Consider the following 14,183-nt stretch of genomic DNA (forward strand, 5'->3'; position numbering starts at 1 on the left):
CCTGGTTATAGAAGATGGCCAGTTCCAGGTCCATTTACCTAGTCCTCGATAAGGTCACCCTCATAAGTTGCAGAAAGTTTCTACTGCACTAGGTTTTCATATTGCTCCCTAAATGTCCCCCATCATATCTCTCCTTGTGCTCTTTCCCTCCATCCCTCCCTTTCCAATCTGATCCCTCTGGCCCCAGTCTACCTGCAAAATCTATTGTATTTCTCCTTCTCAGAGAGATCTTTACGTCCTGCCTAGATCTCCCCTCATAACTCAGCCTCTCTGGGTCTGTGGATGGTAGTGTGATTATCCTTTACTTAATAGCTAATATCCACTTATAAGTGAGTACTACTGATTTTTTTAGTTGATCTTGTATCCTGCTATGTTGCTGAAGGTGTTTATAAGCTGTATCAGTTCCTTGGTTGAATCTTTGGGGTCACTCAAGTATACTATCATGTCATCTGCAAATAGGGAAAGCTTGACTTCTTCCTTTCCAATTTGTATCCCCTTATTCTCCTTATGTTGTCTTATTGCTCTGGCTAGAACTTCAAGTACTATATTGAATAAGTATGGGGAGAGCAGACAGCCTTGCCTTGTTCCTGATTTTAGTGGAATCGCTTTGAGTTTCTCTCCATTTAATTTGATGTTGATGTTGGCTTGCTGTAAATTGCCTTTATTATGTTTAGGTATGTTCCCTGTATTCCTGATCGCTCCAAGACCTTTATCATGAAGGGGTGTTGGATTTTGTCAAATGCCTTTTCTGCATCTAGTGAGATGATCATGTGGTTTTTTTTCTTTGAGTTTGTTTATATGGTGTATTACATTGACTGACTTTCATATGTTGAACCACCCTTGCATCCCTGGGATGAAGCTTACTTGATCATGGTGGATAATTGTTTTGAACTGAGAAGCTTTTGTAGAGCAAAGGATATGGTCAACAAGGAAAACCGACAGCCTACAGAATGGGAAAAGGTCTTCACCAACCCCACATCTGACAGAGGACTGATATCCAGAATATATAAAGAACTCAAGAAATTAGATATCAAAAATGCCCAACAGTTCAATTAAGAAATGGGCTATAGAACTAAACAGAGAATTCTCAACAGAGGAAACTCAAATGCCTGAAAGACATTTTCGAAATTAATCAACATCCCTAATCATCAGGGAAATGCAAATCAAAACAACTCTGAGATACCACCTTACACCTGTCAAAATGGCTAAGATCAAAAACACTAAGGACAGCTTATGCTGGAGAGGATGTGGAGCTAGGACAACTCTCCTCCACTGCTGATGGGAATGCAAGCTTGACAACCACTTTGGAAATCAATATGGTGCTTTCTTAGAAAATTGGAAATCAATCTCCCCCAAGACCCAGCTATACCACTCTTGGGCATATACCCAAGGAATGCTCAATCATACCACAAGGGCACTTGCTCAGCTATGTTCATATCAGCATTGTTTGTAATAGCCAGAACCTGGAAACAACCTAGATGCCCTTCAACTGAAGAATGGATAAATAAAATGTGGTACATATACACAATGGAATACTACTCAGCAGAGAAAAACAATGACATCATGAGATTTGCAGGCAAATGGATGGATCTAGAAAAAAATCATGCTGAATGAGGTAACCCAGACTCAGAAAGACAAACATGGTATGTACTCACTCACAGGTGGATACTAGATGTAAAACAATGGATGACTAGACTGCTACTCACAACTCCAGGGAGGCTACCTAGAAAACAGGACCCCAAGAGAGACACAGGGATCACCCAATGACAGAGAAATGGATGAGATCTACATGAACAACCTGGATGTGAGTGGGGATAATGAAGGGCAAGGTTCGAGGGAAAGAGAGCTTAGGGGAGCAGGGGATCCCAGCTGGATCAAAGGCAGAGAGGGAGAACGAGAAATAAGAGAGCATGATAAATGAAGACCACATGAGAATAGAAAGAAGCAAAGTGCTAGAGAGGTCCCCAGAAATCCACAATGATACCTCCACAATAGACTACTGGCAATGGTTAAGAGACAGCCCAAAATGACCTACTCTGGTGATGGGATGGCCAAACACCCTAATTGTTGTGCTAAAAACCTCATCCAATGACTGAGGGAACCGGATGCAGAGATCCATGGCCAGGCCTCAGGTGGAGCTCCAGGAGTCCAATTGGCAAGAGGAGGGTTTCTGTGAGCGAGGAGAATTGTTGAGACCAAGGTTGGAAAAAGCACAGGGACAAATAGCCAAACTAAAGGAAACACATGAACTATGAACCAATGGCTGAGGAGCCCCCAACTGAATCAGGCCCTCTGGATAATTGAGACAGTTGATTAGCTTGAACTGTTTGGGAGACAGCCGGGCAGTGGGACCAGGACCTGTCTTTAGTGCATAAACTGGCTGTTTGGAACCTGGGGCTTATACAGGGACACTTGGCTCAGCCTGGGAGGAGGGGACTGGATTGACTCTACCAAGTTGAACTCAATCCTCAGGGGAGTCTTTGCCCTGGAGGAGATGGGAATGAGGGGGTGGGCTGGGGGGAAGGCAGGGGCGGGGAGGTGGGTGGGAGGGGGGAGAACAAGGGAATTCATGGCTGATATGTAAAATTAAATTAAATTAAATTTTAAAATAAAATTTTTTAAAAAAGGAAAAAAAAGTGAGTACATGCCATGTTTTCTTTGACCATTTCTTACACGTCCATAAAGCATTTTGGTTGCTTTCTTCTCCAACTCTTTCCTACATCTTTCTGTGCTTACCAACTCCTCCTACTCCTTACTAATTCCTTTCTGAAATTCCTTTCTTCTTATTTTGTTGTGTCACCCATTTATTTTAATCCAACCCATTTGTGTGAAAACTGGGTAGGAAGAATTCATGGATTCTGGTGGAATTACTAGTAGGAACATACTTAAAGGCACTGACTCCTCATTTTCCTGTATCTACCAACAGGAAAGAGTGTAGCAGTGAGTCATCGGGTTCCATGAATATCTCCTCCATCCATACATTGTTATTGATATATCCAGAAAAAGGTTGAATTTTAAGATGGTTTATTTGACATAAAAATATCTACATGATAAAATAGTATAATTTACCACAAAATTAGTAACAATAATTTGAATCTAAATTTGCAAAGAGCACAAGATATTTCTTGAAATTTAATTCAATATCTTTATATGAATATACACTTATTTCAAATATGTAAAGAGCAAAAGAAAACCTTCTATAAATAAATCAAAATTATGTATAATGTAGAGAAAATTAATGTATTTAGTTCTCCTCATACTCTGTGACTACCTGCAGAAGTCAAGCATTGTGTGTTATATTGTGACAAATATGAATTTATTGTGATAGTATCAAATAACAGATTGGGAGTCTTTGCTAAGAGATTTTATAACATTGGAAATTCTAACCATTAAATTAAAAAAATTCTTTAGAAAAAGTCAAATAATCTTCTGGTATCTTCTTAAATTATATGTAAAGCCTAAATTTTTTTTCTAGGAATTTCAAATTACATTTCTCAACATTTTTGGGAGTTTTGTCTATCATTTACTTATCCTTAGGTTCTGAAATTCCTTTCTGATCCTTGATAATACCCTACAAATATCTTAGTTTTCTTGTTGCTCTGGATGAGATTTTTCTTAAATAAACTGTTCTATTTATAAAAATATCTTCAAATTACTGATGCACAAAACTTACTTAAGTTCAGTTTGTTTTAAATTTCAGTTTTCTTTCTGTCATGATCTGGGTGAGACTGTCCTCCACAGACAGTATTTGAACCCTTGACTCCCAACTGGGGGCACTGTTTCAGAGGTTTAGGAGACATGGTGTTGTTGGAGGAAGTGTGTCAAAGGAGGGCTTTGAGAGTTTAAAGACTCGTCCATTTTGAGTTTACTTTCTCTGCTTCCTACTTGCCATTCCAGATCTGAACCCTCAGTTTCTGTGTCTTTGTTGCAACATTATAGACGCTAATCCTCCAGAATGTAAACCCAAATAAATTCTTCTATAGGTTGTCTTGGTCATGATGTTTTATCACAGCAATAGAAAACATATGTTTTCAAAAGACAGTGAAAGCTTTATGAACTTGTAGAAGTTTTCTTCTGACACTGTGAAAAAGGAAACCCAATGCCTATGATTTTTTTTGTACTCTGAATACAAAGAAAGTGCTAAATATATACTCTTAGGCCATCAAACATGTTGTCCACTTGCAGTATATTATACAACATTACAGTTTGTTCCTATGTTTCTAAAAGATATTCCAAAACCAAGAACATCAGTTTAGCCTATGTTTTCATAACTTAGATACTTGAACCCTTATATCAATGGTAAAATGTGCTCGATTTGAATTACTATATAAATTTTAATTAATTATATTAGAGTACAGTACAGGAAATCTTTAGTGAAGATTTATAGTAGCAGAAGTTCTCACCACAGCAGAATGAAAAAACTTTACAGGAAAGCAATCTTCCATCATCTCTTTGGGTTATATATAAAGCATTTCAGGAAATTTCAGTTAGTTCTCTTTTACATATTTTTAGCAGGAAGATTCCTATAACATCCTTAGTAACCATGTTTAGAATTTACTTAGCTTTACTCTTAAAATTTACATCTGATTCTTATTTCTACTATGAGTACTCTAATTGCGTGTGTGTGTGTGTGTGTGTGTGTGTGTGTGTGTGTGTGTGTGTGTGTTTATACTACTCAAAATTATATAATGAAAATATCTCTCTCTCTGAAGTGATCAAATACTTCACAATACAGAAATCAACAGTGAAAGATTCTTTGGTTGAGAATCATCACAGATTCTCCATGTTTTTCAAATTATTATCTTCTTGTGAAAATATGCCATTTTTAAACAGTCATGGAGTAGAGATAAGTTATTTCTACTGACTATTTGGATCATATGTCATTGACTACTTCATAAATAAAAGCTAAGATTGTCCACTAAAATACCCTTACTTTTAGACATAGTTTTCATTTATTGCAATTGCAATCACAGTTACTTGAAGCAGTAAATATTACAGCTATCTCTAAAGACTGAAAGAAATGTTAAAGGTTATGCCTGGGAACACTTTCTTGAGAAGCTCACACCCATATTCTCAGGTGTGTCTTAACTTTCTCTAGAATATGTTTGGTTCTTTTAAGCCTACTCTGTAAAATCAGTATCAAAATCTCTTAACAAATCTGATTCAAAATCCATTAATCTCAGTAAAAGTATCTGGAGTAATATATATATATATATATATATATATATATATATATATATATATATATATATTAATCACTCAGAATATCAACCTTCAGGATGAGAGAAAGTATTTGTAAAGTATACAGGGTTAGTGTCAGATTACATAAGGAACTTAACTATCTCAATAATGATCCAATCAAAGTGGTAAAGAACTTAGCCTTTGACATTTCCTATGAGAAGACATAGAAATTACCATTAAATAGATGAGGAAAAGTGATATGAATTTGAAAGACAGCAAGGAGAGATATGTGGGAGAGTTTTGAAAGAAGAATAAAAGTGCAAAATAACATAATTATATTATAGTCTTATAATACAAAAGATAATTTTTAAAAGAAAATAAATAAATCATATAAATCTAACAATTTTTTGGAGAAAGAAATATTCAACATCATTATTCTATAGAAACATATATTTATTCAGCAAAAATATATAACCCAAACATTTCATTCCAGTAATAATAGTTATCAAAAAGACCAAAGATTTGCTGGCATGTATGTGGAGAAAATGTAATCCTTCCATGTAGGTTGTTGGAATTTAAAGCAATATAATCTTTGTGGAAAACACTGAAGAAGTTTTTTTTTTTTTAATTATAAATAGAACTGCCATATGATATCATAATTTTTCTGTGGGACATATATCAAAGCAAATAATATCAATATATTATAGATATATCGCATATTCATTTCAACACTATATAACAACCAAGAATTTCAAACAATAAAAATGTTCATTAACCAAAATTTTGTCTATGGATTGAACTCTATGGAGTGTTATTCAGACATAAAGAAGATAGATAAAAGATTGTAAGTGAATGGATACAGGAATTTCTATAGTAAGTGAAGTGAACTACACACAAACAGATACGATTTAATGAACTCACTCATATGTAAAATAAAAAGGTTGATTTTACAGCAGTTGACAGTAGAATGATGGTTTCCATTGGCTACGGAGTATGAGTAGGAGACTGGGTGGGAAAAGGCTGATGAGGAGGTTCTTGGCCACATTTAAGTAGGAGAAAAATGGACTGGTGTTATCCTGCACAGTGAGGTGACTATAGATAACAGTGTGTCATATTTCATAGAAAAAGAGGCTGTCAACTTGAAGGAAGGGAGCTGGGAGGGGTTAGATGGAGGGAAGAAAAAGTAAAAGTGATATTATATTATTCTGTTCAGTTAAAGACATATTTCTAAAATCTATTAAAAGGGATTTTGAATGTTATTGACTCACAAATGATAAATACTTGAAGGGAAAGTTTTGTTACCTTAATTTGAGCATTACCTAACATGTATTGAACAATCACATTGTGCTGCGTGGTGTATATGGTTTTTATGCACCTTCTATAAATAAATAAATAATGCTTAGAATTTATTTTTTCTTTCTTCTTAATACTCAGGAGGGAATAGAGGCAATTATATTGAACTTGTAGTCCATTTCAGGAAAAATCATTCTCATTTCAAAACAACAACAAAAAAATTAGTGCTTTGATTATCTATCTCCCATTTGCAGGGACTTGAGAGATCAATTTTTAGTCTGCAATCTTTTGACTTGTGCACATGTCCCCATATATATAGTTTGACTTGATGCTCCCTGGAATACAGTACAGGAAGCATATCTGATTGCCACTGTCAGCTGGGAAGTGGCTCTGCGAGTGGCCGGTTAGTAGTAGAAAAATGTGTGTAGACATTCACTGCCTTCAGGGAAATTCTCAAGGAGACTTACTAGGTGCTCAGAATGTTTCATCAATACATAGATCTCATGGACCTCAAGAGCTGGGCATTGCAGGAAGGCTGTGAAAGCAGTTTAATGTAAAATACAGCAAAAGCTTTTGACAGATCTCATTTCTTTCCAAGTAAACCTCATGAAAAAGAGAAACCTGGAGTAGAAATCCTCCTGTATTAGTTCAATTGGCCTAGAAAATAAGATACAATATTAACTTTAAAATAATATTTAATAGTAATACTTACATCTGTTTAATATAGCATTTTATTATATTTTCAGATATTCATACATATATGAAGACATTTTTGTTGAAATCTTTGAACTCCTTCCATACCTATTCTCCACCTAAAAACTTCAGGTCCTATTCGAAATAAAAACAAAAACCAATTTTTGTGTCTTCTGCTATCCATACACTCCTGTGTGTGTTGTTGACCTAAGAGGGCCACACATTTACACTGAATATTCATTCTCTAGAAGCCATTAACTGTCAATAGTTCCGTAGCCAGGGTTTTCAGATCATGAGATTCTCCATCACCAGTATTTTGACTGACTTGATTTTGTGCATGTTTTTTTTAAATAGGCAACCACAGCTGCTGTGAATTCATGGTTGTGTTGTTTCTGTCATATCCATAAAACAACGTTGTATACCAGTCTTCCCAGAGGTCTGGTTCTTAGAATCCTTCCCTTCTTTTTTGATGGTCTATGAGCCTTGGTTGTCCCAATTATGATGTAGGTGTCCCAGTGTGGCTAAGAATGACACAGACACTTACTCTAAGTATCAGTTATGATTCTCTGTTAACTGTTGTTGAACAAAGAAACTTAATTGATGAGGTCATAAAGCTGCAATCTATGGATAGAGACATCTGAATTTAGAGAACACTTCAGTATTATATTAATTTTTTGTTTTGTTTTGCTTTGTTTAATTTTTAATAAAATAATAGTAGTAAATTCACCCCTGGAACCTCTGAGCTCCCCAACCATGTACTTTTGGATAAATTTACAGTACCAAGCATGTTTTCTCCTGTAGAGCTGGCCTTAAATTCCAATCAGAATGTGTTTGGTTACACTTATACATTCATGCCATTAGTACAGACACGTGCATATTTTATCATGCTGGTCATTATTGTAGCTTACAGTGTTCACATCTTGGTAATACTGTTGATATTTTTTGGGGGGGTTGTTTGTTTATTTTATTTTATTCCCTAGCCACCTGCATAGAACCTTCTGGTACTGGAAAAGCTGGTAAGTAAGGAAGAAACTTCTTGCAAATACCAACTTGGTTTCTCCATGTCATGTGTTCTAAGTGTTTTGTGTTTATAATAACAGGGTCTTACCATTATGTTCTGTTGGAGAACCAAGAGAACGTACTTCTTTAAGGGTCTCCATGACAACCTTAACCAACAACTCAAGCTGAAGTATCCTTCATCTGGTACTGTGATTCTTATTTAGTAGCCTATGGGCTCTGCAAAGAGCATTATCCCCTGTATAGGGTAAATCAAATTAAATGTGTGTGTCTGTGTGTGTGTGTGTGTGTGTGTGTGTGTGTGTGTGTGTGTGTGTGTTGTCTATGAACTGTGTGCATATTTTATAAAATAGGTTTTATTAAAATGTCTAAAGAGCCATTTATTAGATTTAAAAATAAAAATATCTTTGAATATAATCATATTTCGTTTTACTAAGCTGGAGGCTACTTTTGAGGGGAAATGACTCTTACCTAGTTTTCTAACATTGGAACTTAGCATTATGTTTAGCACACAAAACATTCAAGTGGACTTTGTTGGATAAGTGATTAAATAATTGACATATAGAATCCATAATAACATAAAAATATCACATATTTGCTTCTTACACACCTATGGTATTGGCAATATACAAACTTTAGGCCCTTTTAAATTTTCTTTCATTCTGTCTAAGCTAAGTATTAGACCTCTCAGTATTTCTGGATCCAGTTTTTGCCCACCAAAAGCAATATTTAATATTTATTTGAATGTCATTACTTTTTGTAGAATTATTTTCATTTAGTTTTACATTCAGTTTTACCCTTTGGCTACCTCTGTCTTACATATTAATTCAAGAGCATAGTTGTTTTAATAGACTCAGTAACCTTTTTCTGCATCAAAATGTATGAGACTTTTCTGACAATGACAAATTGTTTCTACTCATGCTAACAGAGAGCACCACCCATTCCAAAGTTCCCCACTCAATATTCTAGTAGATGCCAATGTGAGGAAGAGAGAAAAACTTCACTCGACTTATGAAGAATGTTATAAAGTTACAAGAAATGCATTTTAACAAAATATTATCAGGACAGTATTTGGATGGTTGAAATAATAATTCAGAGGAGATATTCTAAGCAGAGAGAAATGATATTTCAATAGACTACTGTAAACGGTAATGAATATATGTTGTCCAGAGTTTAAGGAATATACATTTGAGTATGTTGCACAATCTCTTTAATACCTCAAGAAATTGAAAACACTAGTTTTAGAGAACTTATACTTTTTATTCTTATTTTTATTTCCCAACCAGTATATAAAATTCAAACTCCATCTAGTATAATCACTACTTATCAGAAGAAATAAACATCCTTCACTCCCTATTTGTGGTTATTGTGATTCTCACCTTGATTTTTTTTTTTTTGGTAAATGAATCAAATTATTAAAGGGTATTATAAAAGGAATGAGGTGAGCCACAGGCTTGTAGTTTTTTCTTATTTTCAAAATTCAGGTTAAACATTAACTGCAGTTGGTAAAACCTCAACATTTTATTATCATTATTGATCTATGAAAGAATATAGCCAACTAAATAATAAGTGATGTTATGAAACACAGCATGATTGGTTTCATTTCTTGTGAAAGGAGAGCTAAAGGGGCAGTTTAAGACCAGCTTGTATTGTAGTTTGCTCAGTGGGAAAATGAATAAGTAAAATGAGTAAACTTCATTGTAATTTGCAGACAATAGCAACAGCCTACAGTATTTGCATGAGATTTAGCTCTTCAGAACCAAACGCATTCTGGAAGAGGTGAACAGATTAGAGTGGACAAATGAGGTCATTCTACTGTGACCGGGACAATAAAAATGAATGGAAAGTAAATTTGCTGTTTGGTACATTTTCTTTCACAGCCACTGCTTTCCAAAGGGCTTATTGGTTTAAAGGAGCTATGGAAAAAGTCATGTTAAAAACACATAAAAAATGAAACACTACAATAGCAATCATAGCTATAGAAGGTATCCTTTTGTTTGGTGGCTGTTGTAGTTAATCCTTCATTGTATGACAGTTGCTTCTTTAAACAACTGATTTCAGTTATTACATAGTACTGTGTTATAAGAAGTACCTAATTAAGGCAAAAGGTCGTTTCCAAGGTTCAGTTAAGCAAACATGGACATAATCAATTGTCCCGTAATTCAAAGCAGGCAATGCCCCATAATTGTTTCATTTACTCTAAAAAGGGGGGGGGGATGACATCTCTAGAATAATTAGACAAAATAGTTTGACAAGATTATTTTAATTGTTAAGTAGGAAATAAAATGACAAACTGGTAGTTTATATTTTCTGATCATTTTAATTCACATATATGTATGTGTGTATGTATATGTATGTATATATATATATATATATATATATATATGTTCAGGCATCATTATGATAGTTTGTCCCATGTTCTACCCATTATCTTCTGTGCTCTAGATACTTCTATAAATGTTGATGCAAAACCAAACAGGACATAATTCTTCCCTGAAAGAATTTCCCCAATAATATCAGAAGGGGAGATAATGTTGTTGTGTATGCATAGATTATTAAAATATACAGAAAGTAAACACTGAAGGTAAATTTCAGATAAAAGGCTAGTTTAAGCATTTTTCTGCTTTACAATAAACTTTACAAGTTGCTCAGCCCTGGCAAAGAGTAGGAAAATAGAAACCAAGAAATCCATGCTGCGAACTTAAAATTGTTTTAAAAAAGTAGTTAATTTAAACACACACTTACAACACACACACACACACACACACACACACACACACACACACACACACACACAAGTTGCAATGTTTGATGTCTAATCTCACTCATATTGACCAAATCATTATTATCATACAAACATGGACACATAAAATGAAATAATATAATCATAAGTTGACGAGTAAAATTGTCAGTCTTACTTGAAACTATCATTTTTATTTCCTCATTAAAAATTGTTATGGACATGGGTGTATTTCCTGCATATATAAAATCACACTCTAGGCCAAGTCCTCAAAAGGAGGGTGCTTCAACTGATGAGCCTTCTCTCTAGTTCCAATATCTTGATTCTTAATTTTCAGAAGTTTAATAATAGGATGACAAGAATTCCTCAAAAATAACATTTCTTTGATCTGCATGCTAATGCACAGCTGAATGCTAATCTCTAATATGAGTGTAGTAAGAAGTAAGGCCTTGGATGATAACTGGGTTAAGAGGGCTCTATCCTCATGAATGGTACTAATTCCCTTGTAAAAGAGTCTCCTGGTAACTAGCTTAACCCTTCTATTTAGGAAAAAACATATAGAAGGAGCCATGAATTGGACACTTTCTACCAGAACCTAAATCTGCTGGTGCCTTGATCATGTGCTTTCTACTTTCTGAAAATGTGAAAAATAATTTTGTACACTTGATAAGCCACCCAGTTCACAGCACTCTTGTGATAGCAGTCCCAGTGGACTAAGACATACTCCATAAGCTACACTCACACTTAGCCTATGGTAACCACCATCTCAGAGAATAGACAGCTACGTCCAAAATAAAAAATTTAAAAAAAAAACATAATCATGACATTTGAATTGAAAATGTGAACTTTTAAAAAATTCAATGCAGAAACTTTTCCATGACATTGTAGTGTATACAAATGTTCACTAAACTGGGGGAGAGCTTAAAGTTAAAGAGTGGAGAGAGGAAGTCCTGTGTCCCTAGGTGATACCTTGGGAAGGAGGGAGAGAAGCAATGGGTTTCTAGAGCTTCATATGCCCCCCACCCCGTTCATCTTGGTTCTAAGGGAACTGCCAGATACTTTTCATACCTGTTGTAAACATTTATTACATAACAGAATTATTTTACTGGCTCTGTAAAATCTAATAACAGCCACTATCAAATCTTTATCTTCCATTTGTAAAATAAAACCCACCTACCTTACCCAAGCTTCCATCTAATTTAGTTTTACATGTTACAGTTTGAGAAAACAAGACAGGGCTTTCTATCTTTTCTATTATCTTATCTTGGGTCATGAAACACATATTGTCACCAGCAGCTAAGAGTAGGGTCAGCATGCAAAGTGGCTGTCTCTCCTCCATAGAGCAGGTCCATGCAGGGTATTTCTGAGAGCGGTAACTTTAGACATCCAGTGAATATCTGCTGTGCTTTCCACATGTGTTCTACTTGTTCTATTCTTGATGGGCAAGGGAGGAAATGCATGGAGATCTGAGGTCATCACATGAAGCTCCTCTCAGATAATTCAAATGGTTTAGAATTTGAATGTGGAATGTACCATAGGGGCCAGGAATTGACAGCTTGGATGTGATTGGATCCTGAGGGCTCTGTTCTAACCAGTAGGTAGTTTTCTTACTGGATCTTTAATTTGGTTGCCTAAGAAATGATTGAAAATATGAGATATAGCCTAGTTACAGCAAATAGATCATTGGGGTCATGTCAAGGAATGATGAACCCATCCTAGACCACTTTCTGTCACCTTTCTCTACTTTCTGCTGCCTTCCATGTGGTAAGGAACTCTACCTTGCCACAAACTCCTCTAGTCATTGTGTTCTTCATTCACATGGGCTTGAGTCAAGGGACCCTTCCACCGCAAACTTGAGAACTCTAAGCTAAAGTAAGCCCTTTCAAATATAAAGTTATTTCCTTCAGACAGTACAAATGTGTCAGGGTTTGAATATGAAATACCCAATGGGGCCTTGGAATTGAGAGCTTGGATGCCAACTAGAGAGTTTCAGAGATAGGATTGGTTCTGAGGGCTCTGTTTTTGTCAGTGGGTAGCTCCCTCACAATGGATTCATAATTGGTTTCCTGACTGAGAAGTGATAGAATTTGTAAGAGTAAGGGAAAAAAACAAGTGAAAATAACTAACACAAAATGCAGACACTAAGGAAAGACGAGCAGCATGACCAGGGCAGCCGTTGCCTGTCACTCCCCCCTTGGCTCGTCTGGTGTTTCTGTTGTACTTGACCTTTAGGGAAGTCTAGAAAGCCACTGGGGATTAGACTATAAAGGCCTTAAGAACCACGGAGATTTGGCCTTTGTGTGCAGAGTAAATTTTGAAATTTTTACTTTTTTAATTAAAAATGTTTTTCATACAATAAATTCTGAAAATAGTACAGAATACTTCGTGAATTTGCACGGCATCCTTTCACGGGGTCCATGCTAATCTTCTCTGTATCCTTCCAATTTAGTATATGTGCTGTGGAGGTGAGCACTTGAAAATGTGTGATAATATGAGACTAACATTCTATCCAGCTTAAGAAAAACTGATCGATCACCTGATGCATGTTAATGTGCTGCTCTTTTCACAGGAGCTAATTTCTTATTTATGACAAATCTGTATTGCCTTAGGCCAGTACTTAAAACCTCATTATAGTGAGTACTGGAATGCTTTAGAAACAAAATAAAAGGAGTATTAACAATAAATATTGATTGCAGCCTAAATGAATGTGTGTGAACTCTATTGACTTTCAAGAAGACAGAGAAAGAAAGGCAAATACACACAGAGTGAGACAGAGGGACAGAGAGACAAAGGCAGAGACAGAGAGAGACAAAGAGTTGATGGGGAGAAATGATCATATATTCTAATATCTTTGATGAAATGTACATGTCATTGCAATTTCACTGCATTCCAACTGTACTTTGTATGACATTATCTGGCTATTATTAATCATCTAGTACAAACTGAAAGTTTGTTACATATCAGAGGTAGATGTTCTTCTATTCATACTTTGTTGGGAAGTACATAACCTGATATAAGCACTCCTTATAATAGACTTATAATTTAAATCATTTTGCCTGTGAATTACTGATATAGCATGATATATAAAAATATAAGAGAAAATTATTACATTTGGAAATATAATTATTTTTCTATTTGGAAGTTGTCTTAGCCTTGGGGAGGAAAGGGTTTATTGTGCTCATGATTCCATATACCAGTTCATCATCAAAAACAGTAAAGGCTAGAACTCACACAGCTACCCATGGAGTGGTGTTGCTTA

General features: G+C 35.4%; 1 non-coding gene across 1 annotated transcript; it reads right to left on the bottom strand.

Annotated features, from left to right (window-relative positions):
• Nucleotides 1-13,291: 13,291 nt before the first annotated feature.
• On the bottom strand, nucleotides 13,292-13,397 carry LOC131905362 (U6 spliceosomal RNA). Its single transcript, XR_009377893.1, has one exon. It is a non-coding gene; the product is annotated as a U6 spliceosomal RNA (small nuclear RNA).
• Nucleotides 13,398-14,183: the final 786 nt, after the last annotated feature.

The sequence above is a fragment of the Peromyscus eremicus genome, chromosome 2 (genome assembly GCF_949786415.1).
Source record: "Peromyscus eremicus chromosome 2, PerEre_H2_v1, whole genome shotgun sequence".
NCBI classification, from domain to species: Eukaryota; Metazoa; Chordata; class Mammalia; order Rodentia; family Cricetidae; genus Peromyscus; species Peromyscus eremicus.